This window comes from Coturnix japonica, chromosome 9, assembly GCF_001577835.2.
Source record: "Coturnix japonica isolate 7356 chromosome 9, Coturnix japonica 2.1, whole genome shotgun sequence".
NCBI lineage: Eukaryota > Metazoa > Chordata > Aves > Galliformes > Phasianidae > Coturnix > Coturnix japonica.
In genome coordinates, this window is record NC_029524.1 from 18,987,919 (window position 1) to 19,012,014 (window position 24,096).

General features: G+C 37.3%; 1 long non-coding RNA gene across 1 annotated transcript; it reads right to left on the bottom strand.

Annotated features, from left to right (window-relative positions):
- Positions 1–1,933: 1,933 nt before the first annotated feature.
- Positions 1,934–21,729, bottom strand: LOC116653861. The gene is made up of 4 exons (XR_004308439.1): positions 11,781–21,729; positions 10,826–10,890; positions 7,775–7,932; positions 1,934–2,456 (listed from the first exon to the last, which is right to left on the bottom strand). It is a non-coding gene; the product is annotated as an uncharacterized LOC116653861 (long non-coding RNA).
- Between the last annotated feature and the right edge of the window lie 2,367 nt (positions 21,730–24,096).

The following is a 24,096-nucleotide window of genomic DNA, read 5'->3' on the forward strand; positions in this document are numbered from 1 at the left end:
ATTACCTGATAGGCCATAATTAACAACTTCCAAAACAATATATGTGAAAATCCGAGGAAAACATCCTTGCACCTGGTGAAATGCAAAGATAAGTAGTCTATTATGACTCCAGTGCTTCTTGTGAAGCAGAATTAAGAGAAAACAAGGCTGCTCACACACCAAGGAAAGTTGAAATGGAAAGTTTCAGAATTAGCACTCACTTTTGCTAAACTAATATACTGGTCCTTAAACTAATATACCAATTGCTACTGCTAAACAAACAAGCCTGCATCAACATCTGAACTCATACAATTGTACCACATGGACACAGTTCACCAAGGATTGACCCTACTGCAGGACAGATTTATAGCTATCATAGGAAGAACAGGCAATGCCATGGTAACGAGAATCACTGGCAAAGGGCAACAAAAGATTTTGATAGTTATTGTTGTGCACATGATTAGACTGTTTCATCTAGAGAATCACATCTGTTTTCTTTTCAGGCCTACTTTGTAATGAATGATAACTTTGGAAGCTCTAGTGTTACAGTGGCTCTGAGATTCTTGTGACCTTGGGAACCATGCTGAGCTGCAGTGCCATTGCAAACAATTCCACCCAGATTAATGAAATGTTTACATGTTATATTAGTATTCAGTAGCAAGAAGGGGTAGCACAATTTGCTCTGCACTTTTTAAACCAATAAATTTTATGTGAGCACTGAAACCATTATTTTCAGTTGTAGCATTTTTCCTTCTTTTTTTCAAAGGAGAGCTGCATTCTCCTTTGGGGTTTCAGTTTTTCAGTTTTGTGTACCAATTTAGCAATAAAGTTGACTGACATAGAGCGTTTCCCATACAAATGCTTTCTAATGAAGCATCGCATCATTTCCCCCGCTATATTACTGTATTATTAATGTGTATTTTCTCATACTTGAATCCTTCTAAAATATTTATTTTTCTTTAGTTCACAGCTCAAATATGGTATCCAGGAGTGTTCACACCCTTTAGAACGACACTTACTATGAACATTTGTAATATTTATTAAATTCTGTATGTAATTCTTAATATTTTATTCACACTACATTGGTAAGAGTTAAATCAGTTCAATTAAAAACCTAATCTGAAGCAGCTAATAAAAAATTGACAGTCAAAATATGAGTAATTACCCAGAGCTGCAGTCAGTTGTACTTGCTATAACAGAAAAAGCTGAATGAGGAACTGAATGTCAACTAATAGCTTTATTTATTTATTTATTTAGAATGGTATTAATTATTGAATTGTATTCTAGTGGTGTAGACTAGATAATGGATTCACAAGATTCAGCCCTAAAGGATTGACCAGAAGATCAGATAAATATAGTTAGGGACATGAGGAAAAAATGTGAAAATGTCATCAAGAGCTTTCAAAGGAAGTCTCGGTTTTAAAACCAGACTAACAGGAGACAAACTGAAAGAAAGAGATGGATATTGGTTGCTTAATTAGATAAAGCTAGTACCTTAATTTTAATGAACTTTCAGGAAATCCAAGAGGCATTAAAGACCATAGCAATTTGCATCAACAAGTACCTAATGGGTCTAATAGATAATACTGCCTTTAGCAAGAAGATGTCTACAGTCAGAGCTACTTAGCATTCCCCTTCTTTCTATAGAAACACATTCCAAACACTTCTGGCCAGACTGTTTTAAATACTTTTTCAAAATCAGAACACTTACACTGCAGAATGGGCAGGATTAGTCAGTGTTGATAAGCCTAATTGAGGGCAGTTAGAGATTTGAATGCAAATATACAGAAGGCCACATTTTAATGATCCTTTTGTAATGGTCAATGGAGAGTTTCCATTACTCCTTGGCAAAGGGAAACAAATCAAAGACTCTGCTTATTAATGAGCTATGTATAAACCACTGCCTCGTGGAGCAGAAGCTAAGCATTGAGAGGAAAATGCAGACCTCTGGCATTTTTGGAACAACATGAAAAGTATTTCAAAGTATTTCAAAGCTACTAAATATTTCCAAGCACGATCAGGAAAGATATACGAGTTGGTGGATTTACTGCAAAGGCACACCTTTCCTGGACTTCAGCTCTCATAGTTGTGGAGGAAGAAAAATGTATTTTGTTTCTACTGGTTAAACTGAAGCCAGAACAATTTTTCTGTCTCCTTCTGAACAGGCAAACACCTATTGCAAACTCCCTTAACTCTTTGGCTAAATGTCTACCAGCAACCAGACAGCAACAAGGGGAAACATTGTCATGCGTCCTCTTCCCAGTTGCTGTGAACAAGGGAGGACATCGCCAATTTGGCAAAGCTTTTTGAATGTTCTTACAGTACAACAATACACCACAGTGACACATACCAGCTGGAGAAGCAAGGGTGGGATTTCATAAGAGTTGCCACTTTATCTTCTCAGCAAGGGAAGGACCCCAAGCACAACCTCTGGTATCTTGGGGTCTGGCACATTGACTGCAAAGAGAAACTGTCACCTGGAAGAGAAGGGGACACTGGGATAAGGCTCAGCAGGAAGAGAGGTAAAGCTGAGATAGAATGACAACAGGAGAAGAGGTTACAGCAGAAAAATAAGTGTCACAAAAGAGAATTCACCAGACCTTGAATGTAAGTCTTTGGGAAGCTTTATTTACTTCAAACCATCCTCTGCAGGCCAAAATGATGCTGGTGTTTGTCTTTTTATTGTGTCCCATCACCACTCCTCAAGGAGTGGTGGGAGAGTGCTATGTTGCTGTCCTTCCCAACAAATGGCTTGGTTTTGTTTGTTTGTTTCACTTAGAAATATTCACCAACTCAACTTTTTTCTTCCAAACTGATTTTGTTGCAATGTCTTTAAATGGTGACTGCAGATAGCTATGCATCATTTCAGCAACTAATTGCTTATTAAACTCCTAGTTTGCAGTGGAAATATATGGAAGATTTCTGCAAAGGCTGATGTTTGTGAGATTAGCTGACTGCTTACTGTTAGAAAATTGAGAGCAGTGATTTCAAATTAGCATCCACTGAGCCAACTCTTGCATATCCAGCTATGCACCAAGTAACAGGTCTTAAAGGTCCATGAAGCATTTAACTATTATGTTGTGTCTGTACACAGAATGTGTGCACAAGCTTCTATCTGCTCAAAGATAATCATAAATGCGCTTTATCTGGAAGGGAAAGTATAAAGAATGACAATGTCTGTCATTCATCACAGTGAACAATGCAGGAGAAAATACATGCACTTATTGGCACCAAAGAGCACCATTCTGTCATTACATATAAAAAATATGAACAAGGAAGTAAAGATTTTATCCACAAATAGTTAACACTGAATAATTAATGTAACTCTCAAGTTTTAGACAAGCAATAATCTCCTGAACTGAAGGACTATGTCTGGATGTAGGAAATAAATCTGCAAAGAACTTCCCAAAGAAACATTCATAACACAAGTCATCATCTTGCCCCGGATGGTCAGGCACTGCTGGCACACCCGTATGCAGCAGCACTGCTCATGAGAACATGCAGGGGTTCCACATCTCACAGCGCATCATTACCTTGCCAGTGCCTTGGGACTTCCTCTCTATAGCTTTTCTGATAAATTATGATAAATAAGTAAAGTTTTGCATGTGAGTGAATCAGTGATGTATTTCAACGCCTACATCAGTTCTCATTAGACACAGTCCTTCTTGGTACTTGCTTATTAGATTTCCACTGGAATAAAAGACTTTCTCATTCTTTTTAATATTCTCTGTATCATTTACTGTCTAGTCACCCTCAGTGGTTATTTTTTATGTTCCCATACATGGTCCAAATATTACCTTGCAGAGCTAGATATTTAGAGGCAATTCAGGATTTAAATTGTATAGGTAACGTAGCACTTTTAATTGCATATTTTCCTGAGTTTAACTTAAGCTAAATAATGGGATGTCATCCATTTCTAATTCAAATTAGAGTAACTTATTCCACCAATGAGTGAACTTTGTCTTCATAATCTATCTCAGCAAGCAAGCGTGATGTAACATAGAAAGTAGTAACTGAGAGCGCTCTGACTAATGAATGTGTCATCAGAAATGCAGCTCCATCTACGACGTCTGGACAACTGAATTTTGATTTTTATTTTTATTAATTGGTAGGACCCTCACAGTAACCTCTGTTAATCAGTGGCTGAGCAGCTCAGGGCATGCTGTCAAGAGAATATGCACAAATGATAACTCTGAGCTCCCCTCCAAAGTCATAAATGTAAAAGTGTGCTGTAGCCCAGTAATTGTTGAATTCATTTTCAGAGTACAATGTGGTTTTATGGCACTCAAGAACGCATTTCTTCTCCATGAAGTGATGTTTCCTCCTTCCACGTAGTGCACTTTACAAAGGAAATTGTATTGAAAACAATTTGGACTACCTGGAAAATTTGGAAAATTGCAGTTTGTGCAAAGCATGTAAAACAAGACATATTTCCTCTAATCCAATATTCATTTTGCAGAAGTGCAGTCCCCCTTTTCCTTTATCACTCTTTAACAGGCTGGCAAGAATGATAATCTGAGAGCTCCTATCCTTGAGCAACTTTAATTGAAGATGTTCTGAAGGGATGAACTGCGCTGACACGTACTCTGTGTCGAGGTCCTCTCTGGTCACTGGCAATTAAAATCCCGTCTGAAATGTTTGGTAACACTCTGCATTCGAGCATGCTAAACCACTTCACTCACATTACACAGTAACTCATAAGTGAGGATATTTCTGAGATCTGTACATATGCTCTTCAGGTTCTTGTTTGGGAAACTGAGGCACAGCGAAGTTAAATCTCTTTGGAGCACACAAGCATTCTACTTATTCTTCCTGGTTTGTGTGTGTGTTTTTTTTTCCTCTTCTTTAAAAGGGCTGTATTGTAGAGGTTTGAATGTCGTCAAGTAGAAAGTTTACATTTAAGCTCTGTTAAACATCTGACAAATCCACAAAACCAAGGAAATTCAGACTTAAGGCTGAAAATCCAGACTGACACTTCAGCCTTACTGATATAGCCACAAAACTCCCTGCTTTTGTGCATTAAAGTCAGACCTCTTACTTCACTAAATGCTGTGTTTTTGTAGTTAAATTATAGTAACAAGTGCTCCAGTTTCACTAAAACCCACTACCTACAAGATTTGGATTACTTAAATGTAACCTAAATCCTTTCTGTTGGTGGTGTGTGCGTTTGAAGATAAGTAACAGGGTGAGTAGGCTAATAATGGATTGGAATCTCCTATGGATAGTTCAGCACGTCTAATTTTTTTGTGACTACTTTTCTAGTTAAATTTAGATGAAAGAGGAAGACACGTTTATTTCTTGTCTGATGTGTTTTTTTTCCTCTAAGGTATTATGAGAATTCTGTTATATAGACTCATACATACAGAGAAGTGAAAAGCGGCAAACAATTTCTAACACAGTTTTGATTATACTATGGATGACATTGGCTCACAATAATTAAAGACAATAAATTTCATCCATCTCGCCTTGTTGTAGGTCAGGGACCCAAACAAGTATTTGAAGGATATGATTTAGCTGGGAAGTATTGGTGATGGTTGGACTGGATGATCTTCTAGGTCTTTTCCAACCTTGATAATTCTGTGACTCTGTGATTATTTGTTTACTATGATTTTAATGGTGTTTTGAACACACAGGTCCTACACATATCAATCTTCCAGAAGCCTCAGCCTTTTCTGGCAGTAGAATGTTATCCATTTACTCTTTCCCCTATTTCCACGTGCAGCCAACCCTATCAGAAGGCACCTAAATTAGACACAACGTGTCATATCAGAAGACTTTTCAGACATCCAGAGTTTTCTCACAAGATAATGGTTTTCAGCCATCCTTACGGGAGGAGATTCATAAATGGGCCCTGGTTTGCTCCTCCTGGATTGCTTACAATACTTCACTTTTCCTCCTTCAAGTCCTCTGTCTTTGATTTCCAGGGGAAAACGATTCTTTGCTACCTCTTGCTGAAGCACTTAAATAGGATGAAGGTTTGAGATGGAAGAGATGCATATGAACTGAGAACAGTTCACCCACTGTACAGCTTTCTGGCTACAGCTGTATTGTTTTGAAGGATGTCTTTGGCACAGCTCTCACCAGGGATTGTGAATATTCATCACCAACATTTTGTAGGGAAAAATACCAGTGGGGAATGAAGCTTGAAAACGCAGATGAAAGTCAAATTTGTGAAGCCTAATAAAAGCCTTACAAAGCAGCAGATGAATTAGGGTAAATGCCTTTTGTGGGTCCTAACCCGCCCTCACAAGTTACCAATTAGAAAGGATTCATAGGGAGGATCTGTGACAGTCAACATGGAACTTAATGAAGAGAAAATTTTGTTTTATATAAGACTCCGTAATTCTGGGAACCAGCCCCCAGCTTGGGTACAGCAGCGTAAACACAAACTAACTCCTCTGTGTTGGATGATCCCATGGTAGATATCCAACTTGCCTGTGAGTCCAGTAATTTATAGCAGAGGTGGTTCCACCTGTCAGCCAGCAATTTACCTAAAATGAGAATAACACAACCTGGGTGCCTGCACATAAGAATGAAGTCCCAAACTTATATGTTGCCCTTCAGCTGCTATTCATTAATACCTTCCTCACTGATACTCATTTCTAAGTCTAGTACCTTTCTTCCTATGCTTGAGGCATTTGCCCACAAAGTCATTTTAATATTTGAGCTACAAAGGTGTTTGCCATCCGTGACTCAGTTGACATTTACTTGCAAGAAACAGAACTGAAGTGGCTGGTAATTTCTATAAGAGGTGTTGGCATTAATTTTCTTGCTGCTATGCCTTGTTGCTCCAGTAGATGTTTGTAGATGCCAACATTGCTTAACTTTTTTCTCTTTTCCTTATGTTTGACAGGTTACTTATTGCTTATTGACTGTGGGAGGTTTATTGTGCAATTTTGCTTCCTCAGCTTTGTTTTTTAGCAAAAAAAAAGGTTTTATTTGTCTCATGACAGAGCGTTTATCTGACACTAAGTCCTCTTGTTACAAGTAAAACTTGCAAAGATATTATTATAACCTTCACTACTTAACTGTAAGCAAACTGCATACAGCTTCATTTCTGATTATGCGGAACAGAGAAAATGTGATAATTTGCTGAGCGCACACAACTGTAAATAAAGTTCAGACCCACGCTCTTCTCTAATCTTGTAGTTGAGAGAAATTACATATATTTCATAAAAAAAACCCTATACTCACGAGTTCTAAGATTAGTGAGATATATATAAAATTTATATTACATGTGTAATGTGTTGAATATACTATTGCAAATATTTTTTCTAAGGTCCATAGTCTGTCAGCTGGATAGGAAACAAAATTATAATAATCTGATACCAACCATAGAGTGGCCTGGATTGTAAAGGACCTCAAAGATCATCCAGTTCCAACCCCTTGCTATGTCCAGGGTCACCAACCACCAGAGCAGGATGCCCAGAGCCACATCCAGCCTGGCCTTGAATGCCTCCAGGGATGGGGCATCCACAACCTCCTTGGTTCCAGTGCATCACCACCCTCTGGGTGTAAAACTTCCTTCTAATATCTAACCTAAATCTCCCCTGTCTCAGTTTAAAAATCATTCCCCCTTAACAATGACTGTAAAGAGAAATTTTCATAAGTATGTTAAAATTTAGCTGAAGGTTTGGGTCAGTAATTTTCTTTGCATAATAATGCTCATTATTGATACCCTGTTGCACTGCTTCTATGAATAGACAGTAACCCACAATTCCATTCAGATTTCTGGAACTTGAAGAAATTCCAGATTATAAACAGAGTTGCCTGATCTGACTTCTGAGAAACTTACTTAGTAGGGATGGACCACCATCTCTCCAAACAGAGTAAGGTGATATGGAACAGCCAGGAAAAGTATGATGGCTTCCCAGCATCTCTCTTCTTTAAGCTCCCATGTTGCATCTATTGTTTCCAGCCAGCAGCTAGCACAGAATATCACTGTGGAATCATCTACAAAAGAAAAAATATCGAGGAGTCATTTCAGCCAAAATACTTCTGTTTTTCTGCCATTAATGTGCATGTCTCTATCCACAGCCCTGTTAATCTCAGTAGCTCAGTGGTTATACCTATATGAAGTCTTCATGTACAAAAATCCTAGTATATTTTGGAAAATATTATTTCCACCTAACCACCTTTGCAAGAGTACATTCGGTGTTTTGCTGCAAGAAGTAGCTCAAGAATCTCAAACCTGGCCATGGTCCTGTTTCACCTCAGTTTAGGAAGAGTGGAGCTTGCCCAGCTTTGAAAATGCCAAAGGAATTTATGCAAGGACTGTGAAACACAGCTAAATCTAGGACGTGATAATACCATGCCTTTGTAATCCTAAAACTGAGTGTATGTGCATAGAAAATATTGTCAGTACCAGTGAATAGAGCCAGTTTTGCTTATAATGTCTGGCAGTAGAAAACAATAATAGGAAAAGGATAACATTAAATCATCTGAAAACACTCCTGGATGCATGCTTTTGGCAGGTGATTGCATTTTCTTGCAACATGATAAAGCAAATAGACAAAATGAATACAGAAAGTGTGAAACAAATCTGTAACTATTTATAAGAAAGTCAGCAGAATCTTGTTCAGAGGAACCTTTCCACATCATGTCAACATAAAGGCTGTATGCTTTTCTCAAAATAAAAGAGCTATTGCAGTGTGATGAAATTATGGGAGTTCTGTGATCTGTTCACTTCTTTCCAAGATTCATATTAGGAGGATGCCTTACTTTGAGAAACAGAAGAAAGCTGACAAATAAGATGCTGACATAGTAGGCTTGGCTCCACAGTAACTCTGAAAAGCCAGAAAAAATGGTTCTGCAATTGCAGAATATGATGTGGATATAGAGTCCTCTATTGCCTTCAATAGGTAATTAATTTTTTTTACTCAATTATCTTAATCCAAGTCACTAGAATGCAAGAACCCCCTCACCTGGTTACAGGTCAGAAGCCTACTGCAAACAACATCCTCCATTTCCTTTGTCATCAGGGCACCGAGTGCTCTGCACTGAAGAGTAAGCCCAAGCTGTGTGACCACCTCCATGCCTATGGCTTTCCTTTGTAGTCAGAGGTTTAACCAGTCATTCCTGCCACAGATTTCCACTGCCTTTCAAATTTCCATCTCCAATGTTTGTTATTAGAGATCCAGAACATTTATTTGACCAAGAGCAGCTGAGCAGTGGGTAGTTGACATTTTTCAGGACTGTCACATAGATTCCTTATTTCATACTAATATCCATTGTGTTTGAAGTAACAAGTTTGAAATGGATATTAAGGGAATTTATGTGGCTATGGGTAGTGTTTTTCTGATGGGCTTTGGGTTTTCTTCTGTGCTGATAAAAATGGAATTAACAAGTATTAGCAACTAAATAAGTTGGTAGGCATTAACAACAAAAGAAGCTGTTCAGGCTCATTGAAGTAGATCTAATTCTAGTTACAGGTAAAGGATTTTTTTTCAAGAAGTTGTTTATTTGCATTACTTTTTCGTTATTATTTCTTAAAGCATTAATTCTTCTTAATCTTGAGCCAGCAAACTTGGACAGCCTATTTGCCTTAGACCATTGCTCTTGGAGAAGAAGCCTGTGCTATCTTCTCATTTACTCTCAGACAATGTGTCTAATCCCCGGAGGACTTCTAATTCAACCTCAAGAACAGCATAATTTCACATGTCTCTGGAGAAAATGGTGTTACAGAACACCAGCTGTGGAAAAATAGACATTTGGGCTTTCCACACCTGTGTAATTAGTGCTCTGCTCAGTTCCCTACAAATTATGAAAACCAGTGATCTTATATGGCACATGACGCCATATTGGTAGTTTCCTACACAGGCATAAAAACTGTTTTTTCCCAAAAATTCAATTTCTCACATTCAAGATTATGGGCAGACTAATTATTTGTCTGCATCATTCCTTCAAGCTTCATGTCCAACTCAAAATTAATGAAACTGAGACCATCTTAAAACGGACTGTAGTACAGGCTGCAAACTGGGGATGTCAGTTCAGATTTTTCTTTCGAGCTTTTAAGCATCTCTACTAATAGCTAAAATATTTCTGAAGCAGTCTGACCTTTAAATTCTATTTGAAAAAGGTTTCTTTCCTTTTGGGAAACTGCCTCCATTGCATCATTTCCAAGCCTCTGGGCAACTTCAGTATCAAATACAGATTTGTTACAACTATTTCTAAGATAATTTTATGAGTGATTGATGAGAGAAAATTAGCATTAAAGTCTGAAGAGGATGGTAAAAAAAAATATACAAAAAATTCTCTTCCAATTCCTATCTCATAATCCAAATATAAGTTTTTTTTAGGGTTCTAAGACAAAAGTGATTGGATTACAAAGCACTCAAAAGAATATTACTTTCTTTTCTATGATTTGTATTTCAGCTATATTCAGGAAATATATTTGTCCATTCTAGATGAGAATTTTGATTAAAATAGACAGAATGTTCATGAATGTTCTTTGTCTATGTATTTCTCTTAAGACCAACAGAAATTAAATGTCAAATTGTAATACGTATGAATTCTTTAAAGTACAGTATATTTGATTCAAACTAATACAATTACATAACAAATCAGTGAATTATTCTGATAGTGCATTGACAAATATATTGTTGTTACTACTTAAACATGCAGCAATGAAAATTAGAGCTGCCATTAGACTTAATGGATTTCAATAACTAGGCCTGGTGATGGTAAAAGCAACTGGGACTCTTAACTGTGGGACAATCAACCTAGAAGCTTATATCACCTGAGCATGAACAAGATTTGAAGATGAAGTATCTTTTCTTTTTGGTTTCATCTTTAAGCTCTGTAGTTTGGAGCATCATACTAACAGAAATGTATAACCTCAACTTACCACTTGGTGGTCTGAAACACTAATAACAAAGATCACTGGAACCAGGAAGAAAACTGGGATAATACCTAAATTGGAGAGAGCCATAAAAAAGTTTGCCTGAATAAAAGAAAATGAACATAAATAAAATAACAAATAAACAAATGAATAAATAGAGGTGTTATAAAGCAAAGCACTTTGCCTGAAAATGTCTTTCAAAACAAAACCAAACCAGAACTAAGGAATCAGCATCATTTTATAGATAGACATCTGAAAAGACTGTAAGGAAAATCAGGTGATGAACCAAGCTGTTCTCACACGAGGATGCTCTGTTCTTAGGCAATGAGTCAACACTTGAGGTTTAACTTTAAAATTAGTTAAATTGTTCAAATACACAAGTCCATTTGGTCTTGTCTGAATTAACTCCAAATAAATATCCCTGTTGTCTGAATGACTATCACAGTTTAATGTGACACACTTTTCATTCATTTTAGACCAGTTCTGAATACTCTTGCTTATTGGTATTTAGGTATTCTTGCGTATTCAGTTTGCCTCTGCTCTCTCTTCCATTAAAAAAATCATGAATAACCTATAAAAAATATGATCAGAAACTCTCTTCATCACATACTTTTCTAATACTAGTTCTTTCCTGTGGGAATATTCAGCCTCTACATAACACTGTTTTGCGCATTGCTCTGTTCCAAGTGTTTATCTACTAATTTTTAATAAATGTAGTACCCGTTTAATAAAGCAATAACCAGTGACAATCTTTGGTTGATCTAAAAGACAGACCTCCATAAACCTCGTTAGCTTCTCTCCCAGGAAATCTAGGAGCTGGCACCCGCGTTAGGAGCAGCTGTTCTCACAAGTCTTACAGATGGCTGCAGAAAAGGAAATCAAAACCCCGCTGCATTCAGACCTTTAATGAAAACTGTAGAAAATCCTGAGCCAGTTGAAATAATCTCCAGGACTAGCCTACCTTTTGTATGGATTCTGCATGTGATGGCTGAGGGCATCACCAGAAGGACCACGGCAATGGGAGGGCTTACAGCCATTCTTCCTCTCACCTCCATACCTGTATATAACAGCAGCATCTATATAAATGTTTCTTATCTCTTCAGTGATACATAAATTTATATTTGCAACACTTGCAAAATAGTTTTTAATATAAACATACATAAATACATATAAATATAGTGCACATATATATATATAGAGAGAGAATGGTTCTAACTACTCTAAACATGCACACTGAGATTAAACATTTAAAAAACGGACACCTAACAAGAAAAGTTAGTTTAGAAAACTAAAATTCAACAGTGAAATGGTTTAACAGCATAGCAGCAGGTTGGGCAGAGGGGCACAAGCTTGAAACAATGCTGAAGTTAAATGATGCTAAAGGAAGTGCAGCAGGTAGAAGTTTTGCAGTTCTGTTTTAGATGCTGTGGAACAAGAGATTCTGGCCTACTGAAATCAGCAAGGTCTGAAAGTGTTTTGCATGCATGGTAAATGCAGAGAGAGCTTGATTTATAGGGTCCCCATGATGTATTTAAATGTCAAAAATACATAATTTATGAATTCATCTGTTTAGAGATCTATTCTTTTCTAGATTATGTATACTAAAATGACTATATTCCATGTAATTCTGCTCAATTTCCAGCAGATTACTCATCTGAAAAAAGCTGAGAAACGAAGTGTCTGCTGTTTATTTTGCACACAGAACAGATGTCTACAATGTGCTTTTGCACATCTTAACATGAAAATTTGGATTTGTCATCAATGATTGATCATCTCACTGCTGCTCTCCAAATGTGCCTTTGTTACTTATGCTTATGGCATTGATTTTGTTTGTTTGTTTGTTTTAATAGTGGCCTTGAAACTTGTGAATCTTTATCAGGTGAGATAATCCACTTCATGACTTTCTCCTCGAAGCAGGCAAAAGAGAGCTCTTCCTTGGTTCTCCCAGCTGTCTATCTGCAATAGTGAAGAGAAGAAAAAACAATCACACCCTGTCAAAGAGGGTCTCTCCATGCCCTCAAGGACCCTGCAAGAGGAAAAGACCATTTCTCCCTTTATCCATAACACTTAGCACTGATTAACTCAGCCATGAATTAAAGTGGTGTGAGTTTCCCAGCCTATGTGTAAAACACCCTTGTTACATTATTTTTTGCTAGAAACACAGAGGTGTGTTCTTATTGCTGATTTTCTATAATGGTCAAGAACAAACAATCTGTTTGCCCATCTTACACAATTTTTAAGCTACTTATTACCCCATTCAAATTCTTGAATCTTCATTATGCTACAGGTTGGAAAACACATATTCAAGCAATAGTATTCAGATTGCTTAAAAAGTAATTTTGGTGACTTTAGCACCAAACCTATGAAAAAGAAGATCCTATATTTAATTTTAGAAGTATCTGACTGAACTAGCACAATATATGAGTTTTTTTAAGCAGCTATAGCATATGGTTACCTAAAATGACCATCGCAAATCAAAGTCCCCAGCCGGGAACACAATCGTTGCTTAATGCTCTGAAAATGGATTAAAATATACAAGCACAACTGAATTTTAAAGGGTTGTTCAATGCAATATTGGGCTCAGAGGCAAACTGGCTGCCAAAGTAGTCAACTCAGGGTCTTTTCGCTTTCAGAGAATCTATGTGCATGTAATACTAATAGTTGATCCTATCTCCAACATCCAGCCCATTGGAAATACAAAATATTTTCATTACCAACATAGTGCTCTTGAGTATTTCTAAATATTTTGCAAGCCAAACAATGCATTACCTAGATTCCCATTACGAGAAACCAACAGCAAGGAATTTTCTTGCAATCTGACTGGGAGTGTTGCAATTAGCCAAAGCAAACATAGATGGCTGTGCATCACTGCAGCTCCTGGCACTCCCCTGACAGGTACCAAGCTTCCTCATGGTGTCTGTGGGCAAGACTTCAGTACAGCTGAAGGATAAGTCATTTCCTATGGTAAAGGCAAGGCTACAGCCATCTCCCTGCTACTTCTCAATCGAAAATTATGGGCAGGAAATAAAATGTAGCCTCTTTATTTTTGTCATCACCAGGTTTCTTCTCCCAGACATTAAATAATACAGTTGAGAACTTCAAATTTCCATTATAAACTATGTAGACACCTCCCAGATCCCAGGATGGTGATGACACAAGTGATATTTCATAGGTATTCAGCACTTCAGAGGTTCAAAAATATTTTCTTCCTTACCTGGGCACCCATTAAAACTGAGATCTCCAAAACCAAATAGAAACAAGCTTAGTGCAGATATGAGCTAAATTACTGGAGATGATAAAAGAAATCCTGTTTAAAAGCAGATAATTAAACCTAAATCCCACAAGGATAGATTACAACCCCAAACATTAGAAAGATCTTCCTCTTAAAAATCATAAAATAATAAATTGGACTCACCAAATTATTCCACTTCTATGGGATGAAAATACACAGCTGTATTTAACTGAGCCTTTACAAGATCATTAAGCTGCCTTACAATTATTAGTTTGTGGGTGATGTTTGTGTTTTAGTAGCTTGCATAATCTTAATAAATATATTCAAGAATTCTGAACCTATGAGGCAAAGCACTGTCCACAGTTATAAAGAGCATGTTACTGCCATCTGGGTGCAGGAGATATATTGCAAGGTATACCAGCAGATTTCTATAGAAAATATTGCATATGAAGATATTGTAATTCCCATGTGCACACACTGCAGATACCTCATCCAGTTGTTCTTCACAGGGTTAAATTGGCAATAAACTTGACAATAAACACAGCATCTCTCATCTTCAGGAATTAGAAAAGAAACAAGGAGATTAAGCAATGCAGAGTGCTGGTATCAAATTTTGCATTATTCAATCAGTCCGGCAATTGGAAAGGTGCAGTGTAGGGTTTAACGCTAATAGGTCTGAGTGGAAGAGGAAAACAATCTCATTACAGGAAGATCCTGTTATATTCTGCCCACTTATCTTATTCTTCTGTTGGAAATGAGAGAATTCACTATATTTTGAAAAACAAATGCTCTTCACAGTGTAAAGCAATCCTTTCACTACAAAAATGAGCCATGTTTGTCTGTACAATGCAATTTCACATTTCATTTATCTTACAGTAAAATTTCATCTACGTGTACATATTTGCATGCATATAAATGTGCTAAAATTATACAGAATTCATTTTAATGGACATTCATTAAAAACAGCACCACCATCAATAACAAAGAAAATGACAACAGTATCAAGGATACAAAGGGGAAACTTTTATAAGGCAAAGGTTGTAATGACTCAGGCAGAATAAGCCAACTAGTCAAGTGGCCAACAGATGCCAACAAAAAAAAAGTTAAATAGCCTTCTCATTAAATTTTCATATAATAATCTCCCAGCCTCCAGCAGAGCTTGTGGGTCAGTTTTCATGAACAAGCTGCATCTAAAACCAATGGGCAGATTTCACTGATTATAAGACAAAAACAATTTGATTTTTGTTTACAAGGCTTTTAATCCATATGGGTTATTTCATAGAATCATAAAGGTTGAAAAAGACCTCCAAGATAACCAAGTCCAACTGTTCATCTACCACCAATATTGCCCACTAAACCATATCATTAAATACAACATCTACACATTTCATTAACACCTCCAGGGGAAGCAACTCCACCACCTCCCTAGGCAGCCTATCCAACGTCTGATCACTCTTTATGAGAAGATTTTTTCTACTCTTTTTTTTTTTTTTTGTTTTTAATGTGTGAAAAACAACACAACTGGGACAGAATTTAGGCTAAACAACACCTCAAAGTATGAAGCAATAACTCAGGTGAAGCAGAAAAGCATTTAGCTGGGGGAACGCACTGAAATCATCTGACTTATCGCTGCTGTCGCCAATCTCCCTGATTCTGCAGATGGTGTGGGTCATCAAGGAACACAACAGCAGAGATCACCTGCACACAATTTACTGCCCTTTTACCACAGTGAGGACATTCTGTGCCTATGGAGTTTAATACCAGCGGAACTTGACACTGTTCCTCTGGGACATCTACTGCTGCTCTTACAGACTCATGGCTCTGTCAGGGCTCAAGAAGATCCATGTCAAGGTCCGGTGATAATTTTTTTATTATGATAGGTATTGTGCAACTATTTTTAGTTTGAAATCTGTCACAGAGTCATTCACCTGCAGGAAGAAAATGGTCTAAATATAGTACAACCTAGATAGATTTAAAACCACATAGGTTTTTAGTTATCTGAGCCCCTAAAATAACTACTTTCAAATATAAAATGGGATGTATATTCTATACTCTGAAGATAATAAAGAAGTGGGTAAACCAAATAGATAGATCTTTCCCAAAAGTCCATTTCTGAATTAAAACTAAGAATGAGATTCTACATAACTCAAGGATACTTTTAAGTTACCTAGAAATGAAAAAATGAGATTTATAATATTAGGACTTCCATCAAATTTTATAGAGCAGAAAATACAGTAAGTTTGCACACCTGACTGTACAGGACACCAATTTGCCTCCCAGACTATCCTAAAGCACAACAATAATTATACTTGGGAATTAGATTTTATTTGTGACACCAAAAGTAATGGTTCCATGCAAGCAGAACCCTTGCCATTCATTTTTAATAATGAATGCACTGGTCTGGAGGGAAAAACACTTCCATCACAGATTTGGAGACTAAAAATTGTCTCCATGGTTTCCCCAGGACTCTCAAAGTCTAATCTCCTTAGGCAAGTGGAGCAGGGTAGAGTGCATTGTCAGTGCTTTGTTACCAGCATGGACAAAGAACTTCTCACCTTAATAATAATTTAGAAAACATTACCATAAAATAGAACTGGGAGACTTGTGAGGGCCCCCTGGGTCCCTAGCACCAGCCATAACAATGCTATCCATACAAAATTAGACTGTTTGAACTTTGGCTGTTCCCAATGCCCACTGGTGGAAGCTCATCCACACAGGACACCGTTGGATGCGGGGCTCACTGGGGCTGTGCTGAGTGAGGAACATGCCAAAGAAAACATTCCCCAATATGAACAGGAATATTTTAATCAGATCAAGAAATAATAAAAACCACAAGGCAATTTTGGCTCTACCAAACCCCCCCCCCCTATATCATTCAAAGCCATAAAGAACAGCATGGCTTCATCTGACCTTAGAAAAGCAAAGTTTTTTCTTTCAAGGTTGTCATCCTGCTGTTTTTGCCTGCCAGGGTTCTGTAAACATAGTTTGAGATCCACAGACTGGCTGTTTGCTCCCTTCTATTTGCATAACTCTGAATTTCTCCTTATTGCTAAATATCTCAGGAGGTAGCACCTCCTCTGCCCATAAAAGATTCATTTATGGGGCTCCCATGCCACTTTCAGGATTGGTTTCCAAGTGACATCCTCCCCAAATGCCAAAAGCCCAATCTCTGTTGGATCATTTTAGGCCATAAAATTGCACTGGTGTTCTGATTGGTGGTACAGAAGATACAACTAACATCTGGGGGTAAATGTTAGATCTGAGCCCTAATTTTCTAGAAAGTCAACATTTACCCGATTATTACAGCTTAACTTGCCTTACTGATACATACATTTAATTTTTTAAAAAAACTAATGCTTCTATTTCTTCTGGTGCTTTGTGTTGGTATTTTAGGCGTAAGAGAATAAATCCATTGGGATGTTCTGTCCATCCATTGGTGTGGTCTTGTGCTACTGCCTGCTTAGAACTCCCAGTAGGCTATGTTTTCCTTCTGACACTACTTACTCAAAGATTTCACATCCTCTCACTCTTATTTTTCTCCTCCAACAGAGAATTTTCTTCCAGTGCTGTTAATACCCTCTCTCAAATAGCCCCAGTTGTCATTCATCCCTTTCTTTCCCAGCCCACTGCTTCCCAGCGGTATTGGCAATACCTTTGCCCCCAGAAGGGACTTCTTGCCTGTGACCAGCAAGCTCTGCTTTATTCTGACTTCCCTCCAAGCCCTGAGCACTAAGCTCTAATGAAAATCTGGAATGAGACCGATCTGAATACAGCACTGTAGTGAAGAATTCAAATATAACCTTTCATTCAGAGAACCTATTTCATCCTATACTCCCTTCTTTTTTAATAGTGCCACAACTCTCTGGCAGGTGCCGTGCTTGGTTATTGTTGCCAGAGGAAGTGAGACTGGTTCCCTTCCTATCTCATATTGCACTGTCAAACAGAATTTATCAGAGTTTGTCTTACGAGGACATTTATTTATTTATTTATTTTTCTTCAGGTATTGCCACACTGCCAGCATTAGATTTAACATAGTTTTCTAACAATAAAGCCAATGAATCTAAGAAACTGAGGATGTACTTTGCATTATCCCTGATTTGCCAGTCAGCACTTTGCAAAGCCCAGATACTTCTGTATCAGCATGTCATGGATATTTTAACACAAAATAACTTTCCTATGAATTGAATATTATTTGAAGGCATAAGTTTTGAAATGATGTATAACACAATGCTGCAGTTTATACAGTAAGTTTAAAATAATTACCAGTAATTGGCCAAGGGTGTTTTTTTCAAATTATGTCTTTCAGTTTAGACTTGAGTTGTATTACCAGTCCTGTGTATGAGCATATACTTATATACATACAGCAGAACAAAAGAACTATAGTTTATACAGAAACATATTTAAGAGTGTCACAACTGAAATAATATCAAGTTTAACTAAATCAGACTTTGCAACATTGCTGAGAGCATGGATCTTTCTGTCCCTTCAGAATGGTGAAAATAATACATTTTTTTGTATATTCTTGCCTTGCTCAAGAGCACAGAATATTATGTGGTACTTGACTTCTTCTGATGCTTTCAGAGTGTGCTCTGACTGAGTATTTTGACAATGTTAAATGGCTTTTGAGGTTCTTGGAGGGGTTTAATTCACTGCATCTGTCCACCATGATTTTCCCCTCACAACGTCACGTCCTTCTGCACAACAGCTCCTGCCTGAAGTTATTTTAAGGATAACTGTGCAGCAGATATTTTTCTTACTGAGCCTTGCAGATAGACCTTGCACCTAACAAATAGAGCTACTGCCCTGGGAGAAGTTCATGGGAGCAAATAGGTAACCAATTTTATTCATATTTGCTTTCATATGTAACAATATGAGTTACTTCAACAAGAAGTCATATCATCAAGTTCAGATTGATAGTAAGACAGATCTTGTTCACAGGTGTTATTCATCTGGTTGTACAGCAGGGAAAATGCTAACAAAAAAACTATGTGCTAAATAATTTATCCAGCAAAACATTTAGTAGCATGCGATCAATTCATAAATCTACATAGAAGAAAAGTGTGCTTATTTAGAAGAGAGAGAAATGCAGGCTACAAAGAGGGCTTGAGAATGAGCTTTTGTTTCAAATATTGTAGCAAACTGACCAACAATTAACTGCCTCCGGTAACTCATAATTGTCTCATAATTCTCCATCTCTGCTGACTTTTCCATTCATGCATGTATATATTTTTTATATTATATTTCTGTACTAACATTAATAACCTTTTATTTAGAATTCAGTATTTAAGCAAGAATTAAAAAATTTACCAAAATCCAGCTGTACTACAACACTTAGGCATTGCAAATATTCAGAAAACATTAGCTAGCTGTTTATCTTGGCACACTGCTCCCTTCCTGTCTCTGAAAACAAACAATTCACTTTTCAAGACTAGCTGTTATCCCTAACTGAGGGTGGAGACTTGAGTTTATTCCCTTGTCTATCAATCATGATTTCCACAGACACACTTGGACCTAGCAATTTGGCTCTTTGGAGGCAGGAGCTGTAGTAATCACTGAACAGAAACCTTCCTTAAAAGGCTATTTCTGTGGAGCAGAAGAAAGTCACTGCAAACGCATAAAACAAAACAACAGCAAAAGGGAACAATTCAACAAACCATGTAGACACCTAGTTTAGAAGGTATTTATTCAGAGGAACCATTTAAATTTCATGTCCTGCAGATTCTTCATATAACAACTTCTAAATCCGGTTCATTGCTGGAGTTGGCAGCCCTGATGTGGGCTGTCAAGTCTCCTGCTTATTTAACTTTCTGAAAAGTGAGGGTATTATTTCAACCTGTCTTGCATCTTCGAGTTTTAGCCAAACCCATTGTCAAAAGTTAGACAGACAAAACTCTATGCAACCATATGTGAACAAGGTTTTCCATAGAATAACAATGCTCATCAGGGTCACTGCTTCTTGGAAGTATTACTACTTCAGCTCCACCTTGATTGTAATTACATCATTAATTACAATCATAAGAGGACAGTAAACTACAATAATATGGTCCCATATTTTAAACTTAGTATGACGGATTTATATCTCAGTATATTTAATTATATTGGGATTTATCAGGAGTTCAGAAACACTTTAGCTTCTTTATTTTAAAGCTGACTGGAATAACGCTTAATCTCAAATCTAATGCCAAAATCTGGTATCTGTTATGGTTTTGGACATGTTATAGAAGGTAACAAAATCAGAACTATAATGCAATTTCAAGTGTAACAACTGTGGAATTACTGCTAATTCTTCATAGTATTTACCAAGCTTGAACTAAGGCAAATGCATTAATTTTCACAACTGTAGTTTGCAGCCCTGGAATCAACAGCCTTACAATAGGCATTTTGTTGAATTTTCTTGTGCATATTAATGATTTCTACAGTACTATTATGTTGGCTCGATTTTTGTTGCTCTAGATGCCATCTCCAGAAGTGCTGTAAGGAAGAGCCATGGGAAGGAGGAAGGAGTCTGTCCATTTCATTAGTAGTCTACATCTAATCTAATTCTTTTGACTCATCTGCTTTCTTCTCTTTCAGGCAGTCAGTAATTTTGCTGTTGTCAGTGCCAGCATACTGCTGGTCAACTGCAAATACTTTAAGATTCATTAGAAGGATATGATTAACTTGGGGATGATACTCAGACAGGATGTGCCTTCTTCACTTAAGTTCTTAGGTGCAACCTGGGACAGCAATACAGCTATATCCATTTTGATACCACCGTTTCTTATTTCATACCCTGTTTCAGGATGCACCTTTTTAAATAATAATAAAAATAATAATAATAAAAATAAGAGATCTACAAACCATTATTCCTGCAAGAGACACCAGAAATGCTTGCAGTCTGCACATGGCAGAAGTATCGTCTGTCTGCATTAGATATTTTCTCATCATAATCCTCCTGGGACACAAACAACAAGGTTTTGTAAGCAAGGTTTTGCATGTAGAACAATTTTGTTATGAGCTTGAGAACGGCCCTTCTTCAGATTGTTCTAGCACCTCCAACACAAGAACCAGATTAGAAGCTTCATTGTTGCAAGTGCTCTAACTTTAAGCAAAAAAGTTTCTAAATCCTTGACACAGTATTAGTCACTTATCCAGGCTTTGCTGCTATCGGAGCAGATGTCTAAAGCACTAAATCCATGTGGGGAGCCCTTAGAAGTTTGTATTGTTTCTACCGCCTAAGGGTTAGATAGTTAAATTTTCTTAATATGGAGCCAGCTCAGCCCTTATCACAGTTACACAAAGCCATCACATAATTCAATAGAAAAATTGTCTGAGTCTAATTAATCCCATAAAACGACAAATTATAATATATTTTTTAAAAAAATCTATGCTCAGTAGATAGCCAAATGGCTACAAACCACATTAGACTGAATGAATCAGATACCATCTGTGATAGAAAGCCTGCTGAAAAATACAGTCTAGAAGCAAAGCATATTGAATGGAACAAAACATACCATATAACAGATTTATAGTCTTAATCCACACAGAAAATCTGCTAAAATAGATCAGCTCTGTCACATAACACTGCTTTCATCTAGTGTCCAGGAGCACCACACCACTTTGACTCATTTAGCAGATCAGTTACATGTTATTCCTGATTTCATGCAGCGATGATTAAGGATGAAAAATATCTCAGACAGTTGGCAACTGCAATAAATCAAAAAGCTTTGCTCAATTTTGCTTTACATATTTTCACTGGATTTTTTATTTATTTTTTTAAAATATGATTGAATTAGTGATGTACAATTATTGTTTTCTGGGAAGGATTTGCTATGACTACATTGGGTCTTCAGATTTCATAAGCACTTCAAGACAGGAATATAAATTAAGCCTCAATAGACTGTTACATACCCACTGTCAGAAGATGTTGCATGTACACTAGTTTCTATTAAGACTTTTGTTTTTGAGAATGGGCCATAATTGTAAGCCAAGAAGTGGTGATATTAACTATATTAATCAGATGAGACTTGGCACAATTACCTGCACTACTTAAGGTATTTCATATTCTTTTCCAGCCTGTGCATCAGACATTTTCAACAAATATAGGAAACATCTGCTGGTTTGAGGATTATAGACTGCTTTCTAAATTTATACTGCTTGGGTAGCAATTTGAGTCACCAAGTCCTGACTTTTATCTTAAACCAAAGCTTCAACTGCCCCTCGAATATGAATACATAAGGCCACCCCAATGAGCACTACCAGACTGTCTGCTCAGGCCAAACACCTCCTGCTAGCCCACACAGCAGCAAGATGCTGAGCATGAAGGCAGCATTAGCCAGTTTCAAGTCTTCTTTTGTCTGCCAAATGCCATAGAGCAGTAGAAAAACAAAGGTTATTCTGAATTTGGGCCAAACATGTTGATGAGCTGTCCCTCTCCCCAGCAGAGGAGCAGAAATGTGTTTATACAGTTATAGAGTTGCTGCATATATGGCTGTCAGCAGCACCACTACAACACCATTACAGTACCTTGAGTTCCCTCCACAGTGTGCTCTTAAAGGATGCTCTGTGATTCAGATCAACTGTAACATCGGTGCTGAAAATCATATGGAATAAAATACAAATTTCAGTGTTCGTACACTGTTTCAGGTGGGAAACAAACTGCAGGATACACAACAGTCTGTAAAAGTAGATCCTGGGAAACCTTCTGTCTCGCTATTTAACCTGATCACTTCAGAGACTGTAAAATCAGAAGCCTCTGAAGTCTCATGCCTGTGTAGTTTCATTTATTTAGAGATTAATCACAGTCTGAAGGAAGGAACAGGAGTCCATTCCCACAAGAACTGACTTAAATTCTGCTGCCTTAAATTTACTTTGTAGCAGTCTTTCCTTTTAATAAAGTACTCCCAGTGATTTAGGCATGACTGGTGGTAGTAAGTGAGATTTATTATTATTATTTTACTTTTATCAAATTAAAGGACATTTGGGGACAGAAAAGGTCTTTCTTATATATCTGTCAGACAACTTGGGTTTTCATTTGTGCGTGCGTCTATGTAGCAAATACACTGAAAGGAACCATGTAAGCCATGTAACCCCAGCTCCTCAGACTCATGCCGTAAGAAATTACCTTACACCAAAATATTTAAGCAGAGCTAGTCTTTTTTCATAGGAGACATTTCAAATACAGCTGTCCTCTCTCATTTCCTGAAGTTACAGAAATCCATCAAAAGTCTTGCTTTAAAAAAATTAGGAAAAGCTGGGAAGTGTGTACTTACATTCTGGATTTTCAAAAGCCACAAAAGGACCCAGAATAGCAGGGACGTCAGCCAAGGCAGTATAGTGGCCCGCCACACCTTCAGCTTGCAGACTACCAGGTTTGTTTTTCCATTTGAAGTCAAAATGTTGGATGAGGAGCAATAAATAAGGATATCTTAAGTACCATCTGGAAAACATTAAGTTCTAGATACAGACAAGCAGTCAATATAATCAATGCAAAAAGCTGTTGGACAATAAGTACAGTTCTGCACACAATTCACTCACCCAGAGCTCATTAGTCTATTCATATTTAATGTTTCTCACTTTGCTCCATAGTATTGTTGAGTTCCTCTGTTCGAGCTAAAGAAAGCTGGCCACCTTTCTTTTACAGCAACATCCATTGATGCATTTGACTTGAATAAAAACTGAAAGAAAAGGAGCAATTATTTCCTCCTCTTGATCCACATAGGCTTTCTCACTACATGGTAAACGCTTTGTCATTTTCCAGTCCTTCCACCTTCACTGTCTATTATTGCACAATGAAATACCTGGAAAAAAGCTTTTTTAATTGTTTATCAGAAATGCACACAACCACTCTCTCTAAAAGGAAGGTCTATTAATGTGAACCCTGTCAGCCCTGCTTATTCAGTACACAGGCAGTAGTGCCATTCAAAGGAGGAAAGGCAGACATCTACACTTTCCCATCCTGTAAATATATTGTTCATCCAGGGCACTGAAAAGAGTCCTGTAATGATATTGTGTGTGTTCTGTAAAGGAGATGATGCAATAAAATAGAAAACTATTATAACAAAAA